This window comes from Rhinoderma darwinii, unplaced genomic scaffold (genome assembly GCF_050947455.1).
Source record: "Rhinoderma darwinii isolate aRhiDar2 unplaced genomic scaffold, aRhiDar2.hap1 Scaffold_3317, whole genome shotgun sequence".
NCBI lineage: Eukaryota > Metazoa > Chordata > Amphibia > Anura > Rhinodermatidae > Rhinoderma > Rhinoderma darwinii.
The window spans coordinates 24,475-37,245 of NW_027463398.1; the positions used below are offsets into that span (position 1 = coordinate 24,475).

Below are 12,771 nucleotides of genomic sequence, written 5' to 3' on the forward strand. Positions count from 1 at the left end.
GAGGAGGACGAGAAGGAGGCCAGGATGCCTAGTGCCACTAGTGCGGAAATTTTCCACAAAGTTGTCTCAAAAAGGGGGAAATCTGGAAAGGCGGTGAAGAGACTGAAGATAGGTTTGTTGGAAGATTCTGCTCATGCAAATCCTTTCTCATTGCTGGACAGTGACTCTAGTTGTAGCCCTAAGTCATCTGAGGTGGCCTCAGAAGTACCCAGCTCTCCTGGGGAAGGTTTCCTCAGTGAAGTCAATGTGGCAAATCTGGAAAGAGCAATGTATTTCCCTGGGACGTGATATGTTCTGGCTATTTCATGGCTTGCTTTTCCACTAACCATACTATGCCCGCATGTCTTTGAGATTAAAGATTGTCTCACAAAATGTACGGGTGTTCTCCTCTGCTCACAAGCGTGCTGCAGTCCTGGACTTTTTGGCCTCTAAGGGCAGTGACATTGTTTGCGTACAAGAATGTGGTTTATCAAAAATGCCTAGGAAAGAAGAATGGAAGTTTGGGGAAGCAATTTGGTCCTTTTCTTCCACAAATAGGAATGATGGAATTGGTATTCTCTTCAAAAATAATGAGTTTGTCATCAAACAGACTCAAATCATTCAGGAAGGAAGATGTGTCTGTGTGTTACTATCCTATAAGGGATGGCAGTTTAGGCTTATCAATATCTATGGCCATGCTGTGAAATCTGATAGGTTGGCACTTTTTGATAGTTTAAAATTTTTTCTACATGGTAAAGTTCCTGTTATTATTGTCGGTGATATTAACTGTATCCTGGAGAAGCAGGCCCGAGCTGGATCCACAGAGTCTAATGTGGACGCTACCGGAAGTTTGTGGAATCAAATTTTGCAGGACTTTGCTTTGCAGGACGCTGTCACCAGGAAACCAGGTCCATTTACGTACCATGCCGATGACGGAAGAACGGATTCTCGTCTGGATTTTTTCTTTTTTTCTACTTCAGCAATGAAATGTGTAGATTATGCGCAGGAGAGAGTGTGGTTTTCAGATCACGAGTGTTTGTTGGGGGTTTTTGTTATAAATAATTTCTTTTATGGTAGAGGGGTATGGAAGATGAATGTTAGTTTTCTGAGTGATGAAAGGGTAAAAACTAGGTTTGGGAAAAAATATGGGTTTTGGGTTAGGAAGAAAAGTTCTTTCTCTAATGTGTGTGAATGGTGGGTATGGGTGAAAAAAAAGATTGGTGGGTTTTTTAGACAGATAGGGTATAGAAGAGCGAGAAGGAAAAGATTGCAATATTCACGCTTTAATATGCGGATGACGTTCCTTCAACAATGTAAAAATTTGGGTATGGATGTAAGACACGATTTGGAAAAAACAAAAAAAGATATTAAGGAGTGGTTCCGAGAGAAAGGGAAAGAAATTATATTTAGGTCTAAGGTGGAGGTTAGAGATAATCACGAGAAGTGCACTAGATTTTTCTTTAAAAAAATGTGTGGTGGGAAAAGTGGTATGAATGTGTTATTGGATAAGGATGATAAAGAGGTGTTTGGTAAGGATGTGATTGATGTGGTGTCTGATTTTTATAAACAACTGTATGATGTGAAGAAGTGTGATATGGGTGACGATGATGAGTTTTTGGATATTGTGTGTAATTTTGTTCCTGAAAGTGAATGTGCGTTTTTGCTTGGTGAGATTATGGATGGTGAAGTAAAGGATGTGGTGGGAAGTATGGCCAAAAATAAGTCTCCAGGGATCGATGGAATACCAGCTGATTTCTATGGGAAATATTGGGATATAATTGGGAAGGATGTTATTGATGTTATGAGAGTGTTGTTTTCTGGGACGAATATGTGTGATGTGATGAAGAAGGGTATGGTAGTTCTGTTGCATAAAAAAGGAGATAAGAGACGGTTAGAAAACTGGCGACCAATTACTTTGCTGAATACGGATTATAAAATTTTTGCCAAGCTGATTGCGAATCGTATGAGAGATGTGATTGGGTGTGTAATTGATGAGGATCAGGTATGTGCGGTACCGAAAAGGAAATTGCATGAGAACGTGGCGTTGGTGCGGGACATGCTTGAGGATTGTAAGGGTCGGAATAAGAAGGTGATTGTGTGTGCGTTAGATTTTGAGAAAGCGTTTGATCGTGTGGCGCATGTGTTTTTGTTCAAAGTGTTAGAGAGAATGGGTTTTCCGGTTCAGTTTGTGAGTTTGTTGAAGAAATTATACGCGAATGCAAAGAGTTGTGTGCAGGTGAATGGGTTTTTTTCAGAATCATTTAGTATTATGTCTGGTGTGCGACAGGGTTGTCCGTTGTCTCCCATCCTTTTTATTTGTGCGATTGAACCATTGTTGCAAATGATTAGAAATGATAAGGTTGTGAAAGGTTTGGTGGTGCCCGGGTGTGATGGAAAGCGTGTGAAAGCTTTGGGATATATGGATGATATTTGTGTATTGTGTGATTCAGTGTATGATATGTCCAGAGTGAAGTTGATTGTAAATATGTTTTGTATTGCGTCTGCTTTTAAAATAAATTGGGGTAAGAGCAAATTTAAAATTTTTTTCAGTAATGAGCGAGTGTGTGATTCTGATATGGAACAGGTGAATGGTGTGAGAATTTTGGGTATTGTGTTTGATGATGAGCTGAAAGGGAAAGAAAGTTGGGATGAGTTAGGTGGTAGGATTGTGCGAAAGTTGGAAATGTGGAGAATGAGGGATCTTTCTTTTTCGGGGAAGGTTTTAATTGTCAAAAGTATTATTCTACCTATGATTTTATATGTTGCTCTGGTTTTTCCTCCTGCTGTTGCTATGTTAAAAAAAGTAAATAGAGTTTTGTTCCTTTTTCTATGGGGGAGCGGGATTGAGAAGGCAAGGAGAGAAATTCTAATGAAAAGCAGACGTAATGGAGGCCTTGATTTCCCAAATTTGGAGATTTTCATTGGAATCAATTGTGTACGTTTTTTTGTAGAGCTTTTATTTAAGGAATCCAAGGCTTCCAGAATGTCTAAGTATCTAGCTGGAACGGTGATTCAGCGTCTAAGTTGGGAAAAACGAAATTTATGTAAACCAATTGCTTTCCAGTGCACGGGGTGGTATTTGTATGTAGAAAAATTTATCAAAAAGTTCCAGCTAGAGGATGTAAGAATGGAGAGATTTTTGAGAGAAAAGAATGTTGTGAGAAGTATGTGTATGAATAATGTGATGTGTTCTGTAAATGGTTTGAATTCGATGGAGTCTAAGTCTGTGTGGAAGAAGATTGTTACGTATGATGTGTCAAATAAGCAGAAAGATTTGTTATGGATGTCGGTACATGGAGTGTTGCCTGTAAGGAGTGTTCAGAAAAGAAGAGGTTTGGTTGCGTCTGAAAGGTGTCCGAGAGAAGGTTGTGGGGATGATGAGGATGTGAGTCATGTGTTTTGGTCGTGTAAGCATGCAAAGGATGTTTGGAAAAAGTTGAGTGGGTTGTGTGAAGAATTGACTGGTTTGAAGGTTTTGACGTATGAAATTGTCTTGTTTGGTTTGTGTAGTTTGGGTAGTGAAAAGGATAGAGTGTTGTGGATTTTTCTGACTTGTGTGAAAGAAGTATTGTGGAATACGAGGAATTTGAATGTGTATAAAAGAGAAGTATTTGAGATGGAGGATGTGGTTAGTATGGTATTGGCTAAATTGTATTTTTATTATAAATGGGATCTAGAAAGAGGTATGGATGCGGAAGGGATATGGCGAATGTTAAAATGGAGGTATTTAGTTTGAGGAATTTTGTTTGATTTATCTTGTATTTGATGGAAAAATAAAATAATGAACCAGAGTGATGAGATTTTTTGAAAAATAGAGAGGTGGTTTGAACAACTACAGTTCTCGGTTTTATTCAAAAAAACCTGAATGGTTTAATAAAAAAAAAAAAAAAAAAAAAAAAAAAAAAATCTGTTCTTATCAGTTTAATATCTGATACGTCCCCTATCTGGGGACCATATATTAAATGGATTTTTAGAACAGGGAGATGGAAATAGAGCTTGCTCTGTCCACTCCACGCATTGACCTGGTATTGCAGTATTTCCAGGACCGGTGCACCCTTCCCTTATGTGTTGACTAAAATCAGATTCCAAAAGTGTTTTTTCTCTTTGCCATTGTTTCTGTCTTTCTGAAGGGATCTCCCCTTTTAATCCCATTATTTCAACACCTGTTGGACAATGCATTTGTACAGTCATGTGTGATAATGAGCTCATTTATTAAATGCAATTAATGAATACATTGCCACCTCTTGTTGTGTGTGTGTGTGTGTGTGTGTGTGTGTCTTCTGTGTTTCTGTGTTTCCGGCATTTCACATTGGAACAGCTCATTCACCTTCCTTGTCTTCTCTCCGCCCTCCCTCCCTCCCTCCTAGGTAAGTTAAAGAGCTGCACCTGAGCCAGCCACTGATTGATGCAGCACCACAGTCAAATAGTGGAGTGGAGTGGAGTAGGGGAACAGCAAACAGCCATTAAAGCAGCCAGCCGCCTACCCGCCACAATGGACCTACCTGTGTACACTAGGTGGATGTGATGGAATGTACTGTCGTCCCTACATTTCAAGAAGAAGTAAGAATTGCAGTTGCAACAAACCCTTGCTTGCCTACAAAGAGAGCAGCAATTTGGATTTGTTACTATGTTACCTGGAAGAATAACAAACTGTGCAAGGATGGAGGTTGTAGGAGCAAAGAGAAGTTGTCTGTAAAGTTGGTGGATGCCTATTTTCCATTTTGCAGTCCCTTGTCTCCCTCTTGTGGCCTCCTGGAGGCAAATAAATGTGCAAAAAAAAGACAGCCTGGCGGCCGGCTGTTGCAGTGTTGCCCTCTCAGGCAACACTGAGTGACTGACTGAGCCTCACAGTCTTATATAAAGTTCAGACGGAACTTTGCACGTGTCATAGTGGAGCCCTCAGGATTCCAGAGCCAGCTTTCTGACATCATAATGGGGCCTGCCTCAGAGATAAAAGCCTGGGCCCAGGCAGTGTTGTTCAGTGCTGCTCAGCAGGCAGCACAGGACTGGATTAAAGCTGATACAAGGTGTGAAGGAACAAGGGGTGGCTGTGGGCATGCACTTGCTGCCGCTGCCAGTGTTTATCTGCATGGCAGGAGGGCATTTGGGCGTTGCCAGGAAGGCGTTTTTATGTAGATTCCTCCTCTTTCAGCACTGCATTGTGGTGCAAGCAAAAGAAGCAAATCCTGTCTGGCTTCCTCTCCGGCCTTTATTCACCTCCCGCTTAGTAGCTGTAAATGTGTGTGAGCCTGCAGGGCCCCATGGAATTGCCTAGGAGTAGGCTGAATCGCTGCAAGGGGTGAACAGCAGTATGGGACAGGCTCGGGCAAGGCAAGGGCCGCTCGGGTTATCGCTTCTCGGCCTTTTGGCTAAGATCAAGTGTAGTATCTGTTCTTATCAGTTTAATATCTGATACGTCCCCTATCTGGGGACCATATATTAAATGGATTTTTAGAACAGGGAGATGGAAATAGAGCTTGCTCTGTCCACTCCACGCATTGACCTGGTATTGCAGTATTTCCAGGACCGGTGCACCCTTCCCTTATGTGTTGACTAAAATCAGATTCCAAAAGTGTTTTTTCTCTTTGCCATTGTTTCTGTCTTTCTGAAGGGATCTCCCCTTTTAATCCCATTATTTCAACACCTGTTGGACAATGCATTTGTACAGTCATGTGTGATAATGAGCTCATTTATTAAATGCAATTAATGAATACATTGCCACCTCTTGTTGTGTGTGTGTGTGTGTGTGTGTGTGTGTCTTCTGTGTTTCTGTGTTTCCGGCATTTCACATTGGAACAGCTCATTCACCTTCCTTGTCTTCTCTCCGCCCTCCCTCCCTCCCTCCTAGGTAAGTTAAAGAGCTGCACCTGAGCCAGCCACTGATTGATGCAGCACCACAGTCAAATAGTGGAGTGGAGTGGAGTAGGGGAACAGCAAACAGCCATTAAAGCAGCCAGCCGCCTACCCGCCACAATGGACCTACCTGTGTACACTAGGTGGATGTGATGGAATGTACTGTCGTCCCTACATTTCAAGAAGAAGTAAGAATTGCAGTTGCAACAAACCCTTGCTTGCCTACAAAGAGAGCAGCAATTTGGATTTGTTACTATGTTACCTGGAAGAATAACAAACTGTGCAAGGATGGAGGTTGTAGGAGCAAAGAGAAGTTGTCTGTAAAGTTGGTGGATGCCTATTTTCCATTTTGCAGTCCCTTGTCTCCCTCTTGTGGCCTCCTGGAGGCAAATAAATGTGCAAAAAAAAGACAGCCTGGCGGCCGGCTGTTGCAGTGTTGCCCTCTCAGGCAACACTGAGTGACTGACTGAGCCTCACAGTCTTATATAAAGTTCAGACGGAACTTTGCACGTGTCATAGTGGAGCCCTCAGGATTCCAGAGCCAGCTTTCTGACATCATAATGGGGCCTGCCTCAGAGATAAAAGCCTGGGCCCAGGCAGTGTTGTTCAGTGCTGCTCAGCAGGCAGCACAGGACTGGATTAAAGCTGATACAAGGTGTGAAGGAACAAGGGGTGGCTGTGGGCATGCACTTGCTGCCGCTGCCAGTGTTTATCTGCATGGCAGGAGGGCATTTGGGCGTTGCCAGGAAGGCGTTTTTATGTAGATTCCTCCTCTTTCAGCACTGCATTGTGGTGCAAGCAAAAGAAGCAAATCCTGTCTGGCTTCCTCTCCGGCCTTTATTCACCTCCCGCTTAGTAGCTGTAAATGTGTGTGAGCCTGCAGGGCCCCATGGAATTGCCTAGGAGTAGGCTGAATCGCTGCAAGGGGTGAACAGCAGTATGGGACAGGCTCGGGCAAGGCAAGGGCCGCTCGGGTTATCGCTTCTCGGCCTTTTGGCTCAGATCAGGTTCATTGCCTGGTCTGGGCCGGGGGGTTCGGCCTTTCGTGGAGTCCTTTCCGACGTTTTTGGGAGCGATCACCGTGCCGTTGGGCATTTCATATCAAGATGGCAGCTGTGCGTAACACTATCCGTTTCGTGGTGAATGAGCAGAGGAGAGACGAAGTTGATACTGGACATATCATTGAGAACATCCTTCTGGACCTGGCTGGAGTTAAGTTGGTAGAGGTATTCTGTATCCAAGCTTTCAGCAATATTGCTACATATGATGTATCCTTTTTTGAGGCTGCCTATTGTTTAAACGTTTTTCAGTTGCTCAAGGAGAAACACATGCATGAGGCTTTAACATCCATTGAAGTGCAACCTCTTTTTTCTGCAGTGGAAAAATGTATAACAATTCATATGTATAACCCATTTTTGGATAGAAGGCTGGTCAGGGCTTTTTTAGCTCACTACTGTACCCATGTTAGAGGAGGTGTGGAGCAGAAGAACCTATGGGGAGTCTTTAATGGTGATATCAAGTACTGGGTCAGGCTGAAACCTGACTCCAGCTGTATTGGAGGAGTGATGAATCCTCCTGCTAATTTTTCCATTGGTGGGAACAAGGGATATCTGTACTACCAGGATATGCCTTGCTTTTGTAGATCCTGTTTTTCCTACGGGCATACCAAAGATGAATGTAAAGGCAAGGTTTGTAGAAATTGCAAGGAAATAGGACATGAGGCTAGTGCGTGTATTTCCCCATCCAGGTGTGATATTTGTGGTTTGCCTGGTCATACATGCAGAAAATGTCCAAAGGTGTTTCCCTTTTTAGGGCAAGAGAGAAGAACATGGGGCAGACAGGTGAGAACAACAAGTTCCCTTGCTGCCATTTCTGATATAACTTCAGAGCCAGCTGGCAGTGTTTCTGTGGCTGCTTCTCAGGACCCTGGGAAAGCTGTACTAGGAGAGGTTCTAACCTCACATATTAGCAGCATGGAGTTGGGTGTGGTCCCTCCTGCAGAGCCGATTGTTGAGGAAACACCTGTTGTTATGCCTATGGAAGGTGAAGACACAGCGCCACCTATTGGGTGTGCTTCCCATGATAATGGTGCAAGTATGCAAATTTTGTCTTTTTCTAGCCCAGAGTCAAAAATGGACGACTCAGCTAAAGTGGAGTGGTCAATATCAGAGGAGGATGAGAAGGAGGCTAGGATGCCTAGTGCCACTAGTGCGGAAATCTTCCATAAAGTGGTCTCAAAAAGGGGCAAGTCTGGAAAGGCGGTGAAGAGACTGAAGATAGGTTTGTTGGAAGATTCTGCTCATGCAAATCCTTTTTCTTTGCTGGATAGTGACTCCAGTTCTAGCCCTAAGTCATCTGAGGTGGCCTCAGAAGTACCCAGCTCTCCTGGGGAAGGTTTCCTCAGTGAAGTCAATGTGGCAAATCTGGAAAGAGCTATGTATTTCCCTGGGACGTGATATGTTCTGGTTATTTCATGGCTTTACATTGCACTAACCATACTATGCCCGCATGTCTTTGAGATTAAAGATTGTCTCTCAAAATGTACGGGTGTTCTCCTCTGCTCACAAGCGTGCTGCAGTCCTGGACTTTTTGGCCTCTAAGGGCAGTGACATCGTTTGTGTACAAGAATGTGGTTTGTCAAAAAATCCTAGTAAAGAAGAATGGAAGTTTGGGGAAGCAATTTGGTCCTTTTCTTCCACAAATAGGAATGATGGAATTGGTATCCTTTTTAAAAATAATGAGTTTGTCATCAAACAGACTCAAATCATTCAGGAAGGAAGATGTGTCTGCGTGTTACTAGCCTATAAGGGGTGGCAGTTTAGGCTTATCAATATCTATGGCCATGCTGTGAAATCTGATAGGTTGGCACTTTTTGATACTTTAAAATTTTTTCTACACGGTAAAGTTCCTGTAATTATTGTTGGGGACATTAACTGTATCCTGGAGAAGCAGGCCCGAGCTGGATCCACAGAGTCTAATGTGGACGCTACCGGAGTTTTGTGGAATAAAATTTTGCAGGACTTTGCTTTGCAGGACGCTGTCACCAGGAAACCAGGTCCATTTACTTACCATGCCGATGACGGAAGAACGGATTCTCGTCTGGACTTTTTCTTTTTTTCTACCTCTGCAATGAAATGTGTAGATTATGCGCAGGAGAGAGTGTGGTTTTCAGATCACGAGTGTTTGTTGGGGGTTTTTGTTATAAATAATTTCTTTTATGGTAGAGGGGTATGGAAGATGAATGTTAGTTTTCTGAGTGATGAAAGGGTAAAAACTAGGTTTGGGAAAAAATATGGGTTTTGGGTTAGGAAGAAAAGTTCTTTCTCTAATGTGTGTGAATGGTGGGTATGGGTGAAAAAAAAGATTGGTGGGTTTTTTAGACAGATAGGGTATAGAAGAGCGAGAAGGAAAAGATTAGAATATTCACGCTTTAATATGCGGATGACGTTCCTTCAACAATGTAAAAATTTGGGTATGGATGTAAGACACGATTTGGAAAAAACAAAAAAAGATATTAAGGAGTGGTTCCGAGAGAAAGGGAAAGAAATTATATTTAGGTCTAAGGTGGAGGTTAGAGATAATCACGAGAAGTGCACTAGATTTTTCTTTAAAAAAATGTGTGGTGGGAAAAGTGGAATGAATGTGTTATTGGATAAGGATGATAAAGAGGTGTTTGGTAAGGATGTGATTGATGTGGTGTCTGATTTTTATAAAAAACTGTATGATGTGAAGAAGTGTGATCTGGGTGATGATGAGGAGTTTTTGGATATTGTGGGTAATTTTGTTCCTGAAAGTGAATGTGCGTTTTTGCTTGGTGAGATTATGGATGGTGAAGTAAAGGATGTGGTGGGAAGTATGGCTAAAAATAAGTCTCCAGGGATCGATGGAATACCAGCTGATTTCTATGGGAAATATTGGGATATAATTGGGAAGGATGTTATAGAAGTTATGAGAGTGTTGTTTTCTGGGACTAATATGTGTGATGTGATGAAGAAGGGTATGGTAGTTTTGTTGCATAAAAAAGGAGATAAGAGACGGTTAGAAAACTGGCGACCAATTACTTTGCTTAATACGGATTATAAAATTTTTGCCAAGCTGATTGCGAATCGTATGAGAGATGTGATTGGGTGTGTGATTGATGAGGATCAGGTATGTGCGGTACCGAAAAGGAAATTGCATGAAAACGTGGCGTTGGTGCGGGATATGCTTGAGGATTGTAAGGGTCGGAATAAGAAGGTGATTGTGTGTGCGTTAGATTTTGAGAAAGCGTTTGATCGTGTGGCGCATGTGTTTTTGTTCAAAGTGTTAGAGAGAATGGGTTTTCCGGTTCAGTTTGTGAGTTTGTTGAAGAATTTATATACGAATGCAAAGAGTTGTGTGCAGGTGAATGGGTTTTTTTCAGAATCATTTTGTATTATGTCTGGTGTGCGACAGGGTTGTCCGTTGTCTCCTATCCTATTTATTTGCGCGATTGAACCATTGTTGCAAATGATTAGAAATGATAAGGTTGTGAAAGGTTTGGTGGTGCCTGGGTGTGATGGAAAACGTGTGAAAGCTTTGGGATATATGGATGATATTTGCGTATTGTGTGATTCAGTGTATGATATGTCCAGAGTGAAGTTGATCGTAAATATGTTTTGTATTGCGTCTGCTTTTAAAATAAATTGGGGTAAGAGCAAATTTAAAATTTTTTTCAGTAATGAGCGGGTGAGTGATTCTGATATGGAACAGGTGAATGGTGTAAAAATTTTGGGTATTGTGTTTGATGATGAGCTGAAAGGGAGAGAAAGTTGGGATGAGTTAGGTGGTAGGATTGTGAGAAAGTTGGAAATGTGGAGAATGAGGGATCTTTCTTTTTCGGGGAAGGTTTTAATTGTCAAAAGTATTATTCTTCCTATGATTTTATATGTTGCTCTGGTTTTTCCTCCTGCTGTAGCTATGTTAAAAAAAGTGAATAGAGTTTTGTTCCTTTTTTTATGGGGGAGCGGGATTGAGAAGGCAAAGAGAGAAATTCTAATGAAAAGTAGACGTAATGGAGGCTTGGATTTCCCAAATTTGGAGATTTTCATTGGAATTAATTGTGTACGTTTTTTTGTAGAGCTTTTTTTTAAAGAATCCAAGGCTTCCAGAATGTCGAAATATTTAGCTGGAACGGTGATTCAGCGTCTAAGATGGGAAAAACGTAATTTATGTAAACCAATTGCTTTTCAGTGCACAGGGTGGTATTTGTATGTTGAAAAATTTATTAAAAAGTTCCAGCTAGAGGATGTAAGAATGGAGAGATTTTTGAGTGAAAAGAATGTTGTGAGAAGTATGTGTATGAATAATGTGATGTGTTCTGTAAATGGTTTGAATTCGATGGAGTCTAAGTCTGTGTGGAAGAAGATTGTTACGTATGATGTGTCAAATAAGCAGAAAGATTTGTTATGGATGTCGGTACATGGAGTGTTGCCTGTAAGGAGTGTTCAGAAAAGAAGAGGTTTGGTTGCATCTGAAAGGTGTCCGAGAGAAGGTTGTGGGGATGATGAGGATGTGAGTCATGTGTTTTGGTCGTGTAAGCATGCAAAGGATGTTTGGAAAAAGTTGAGTGGGTTGTGCGAAGAATTGACTGGTTTGAAGAGTTTGACGTATGAAATTGTCTTGTTTGGTTTGTGTAGTTTGGGTAGTGAAAAGGATAGAGTGTTGTGGATTTTTTTGACTTGTGTGAAAGAGGTATTGTGGAATACGAGGAATTTGAATGTGTATAAAAGAGAAGTATTTGAGATGGAGGATGTGGTTAGTATGGTATTGGCTAAATTGTATTTTTATTATAAATGGGATCTAGGAAAAGGTATGGATGCGGAAGGGATATGGCGAATGTTAAAATGGAGGTATTTAGTTTGAGGAATTTGTTTGAATTAATTTGTATTTGATGGAAAAATAAAATAACGAACCAGAGTGATGAGATTTTTTGAAAAATAGAGAGGTGGTTTGAACAACTACAGTTCTCGGTTTTATTCAAAAAAACCTGAATGGTTTAATAAAAAAAAAAAAAAAAAAAAAAAAAAAAAAAAAAAAAAAAAAAAAAAAAAAAAAAAAAAAAAAAAAAAAAAAAAAAAAAAAAAAAAAAAAAATCTGTTCTTATCAGTTTAATATCTGATACGTCCCCTATCTGGGGACCATATATTAAATGGATTTTTAGAACAGGGAGATGGAAATAGAGCTTGCTCTGTCCACTCCACGCATTGACCTGGTATTGCAGTATTTCCAGGACCGGTGCACCCTTCCCTTATGTGTTGACTAAAATCAGATTCCAAAAGTGTTTTTTCTCTTTGCCATTGTTTCTGTCTTTCTGAAGGGATCTCCCCTTTTAATCCCATTATTTCAACACCTGTTGGACAATGCATTTGTACAGTCATGTGTGATAATGAGCTCATTTATTAAATGCAATTAATGAATACATTGCCACCTCTTGTTGTGTGTGTGTGTGTGTGTGTGTGTGTGTCTTCTGTGTTTCTGTGTTTCCGGCATTTCACATTGGAACAGCTCATTCACCTTCCTTGTCTTCTCTCCGCCCTCCCTCCCTCCCTCCTAGGTAAGTTAAAGAGCTGCACCTGAGCCAGCCACTGATTGATGCAGCACCACAGTCAAATAGTGGAGTGGAGTGGAGTAGGGGAACAGCAAACAGCCATTAAAGCAGCCAGCCGCCTACCCGCCACAATGGACCTACCTGTGTACACTAGGTGGATGTGATGGAATGTACTGTCGTCCCTACATTTCAAGAAGAAGTAAGAATTGCAGTTGCAACAAACCCTTGCTTGCCTACAAAGAGAGCAGCAATTTGGATTTGTTACTATGTTACCTGGAAGAATAACAAACTGTGCAAGGATGGAGGTTGTAGGAGCAAAGAGAAGTTGTCTGTAAAGTTGGTGGATGCCTATTTTCCATTTTGCAGTCCCT

The 12,771-nt window shown here is 41.3% G+C and overlaps 2 non-coding genes and 1 pseudogene across 2 annotated transcripts; all 3 read left to right on the forward strand.

Annotated features, from left to right (window-relative positions):
- Positions 1-3,844: 3,844 nt before the first annotated feature.
- Positions 3,845-4,038, forward strand: LOC142704394 (U2 spliceosomal RNA). The gene has a single exon (XR_012867865.1). It is a non-coding gene; the product is annotated as a U2 spliceosomal RNA (small nuclear RNA).
- Positions 4,039-5,328: 1,290 nt separating this feature from the next.
- Positions 5,329-5,519, forward strand: LOC142704413 (U2 spliceosomal RNA). The gene has a single exon (XR_012867872.1). It is a non-coding gene; the product is annotated as a U2 spliceosomal RNA (small nuclear RNA).
- A 6,408-nt stretch (positions 5,520-11,927) lies between these two features.
- On the forward strand, positions 11,928-12,098 carry LOC142704396 (U2 spliceosomal RNA; annotated as a pseudogene).
- The last annotated feature ends 673 nt before the right edge of the window (positions 12,099-12,771 follow it).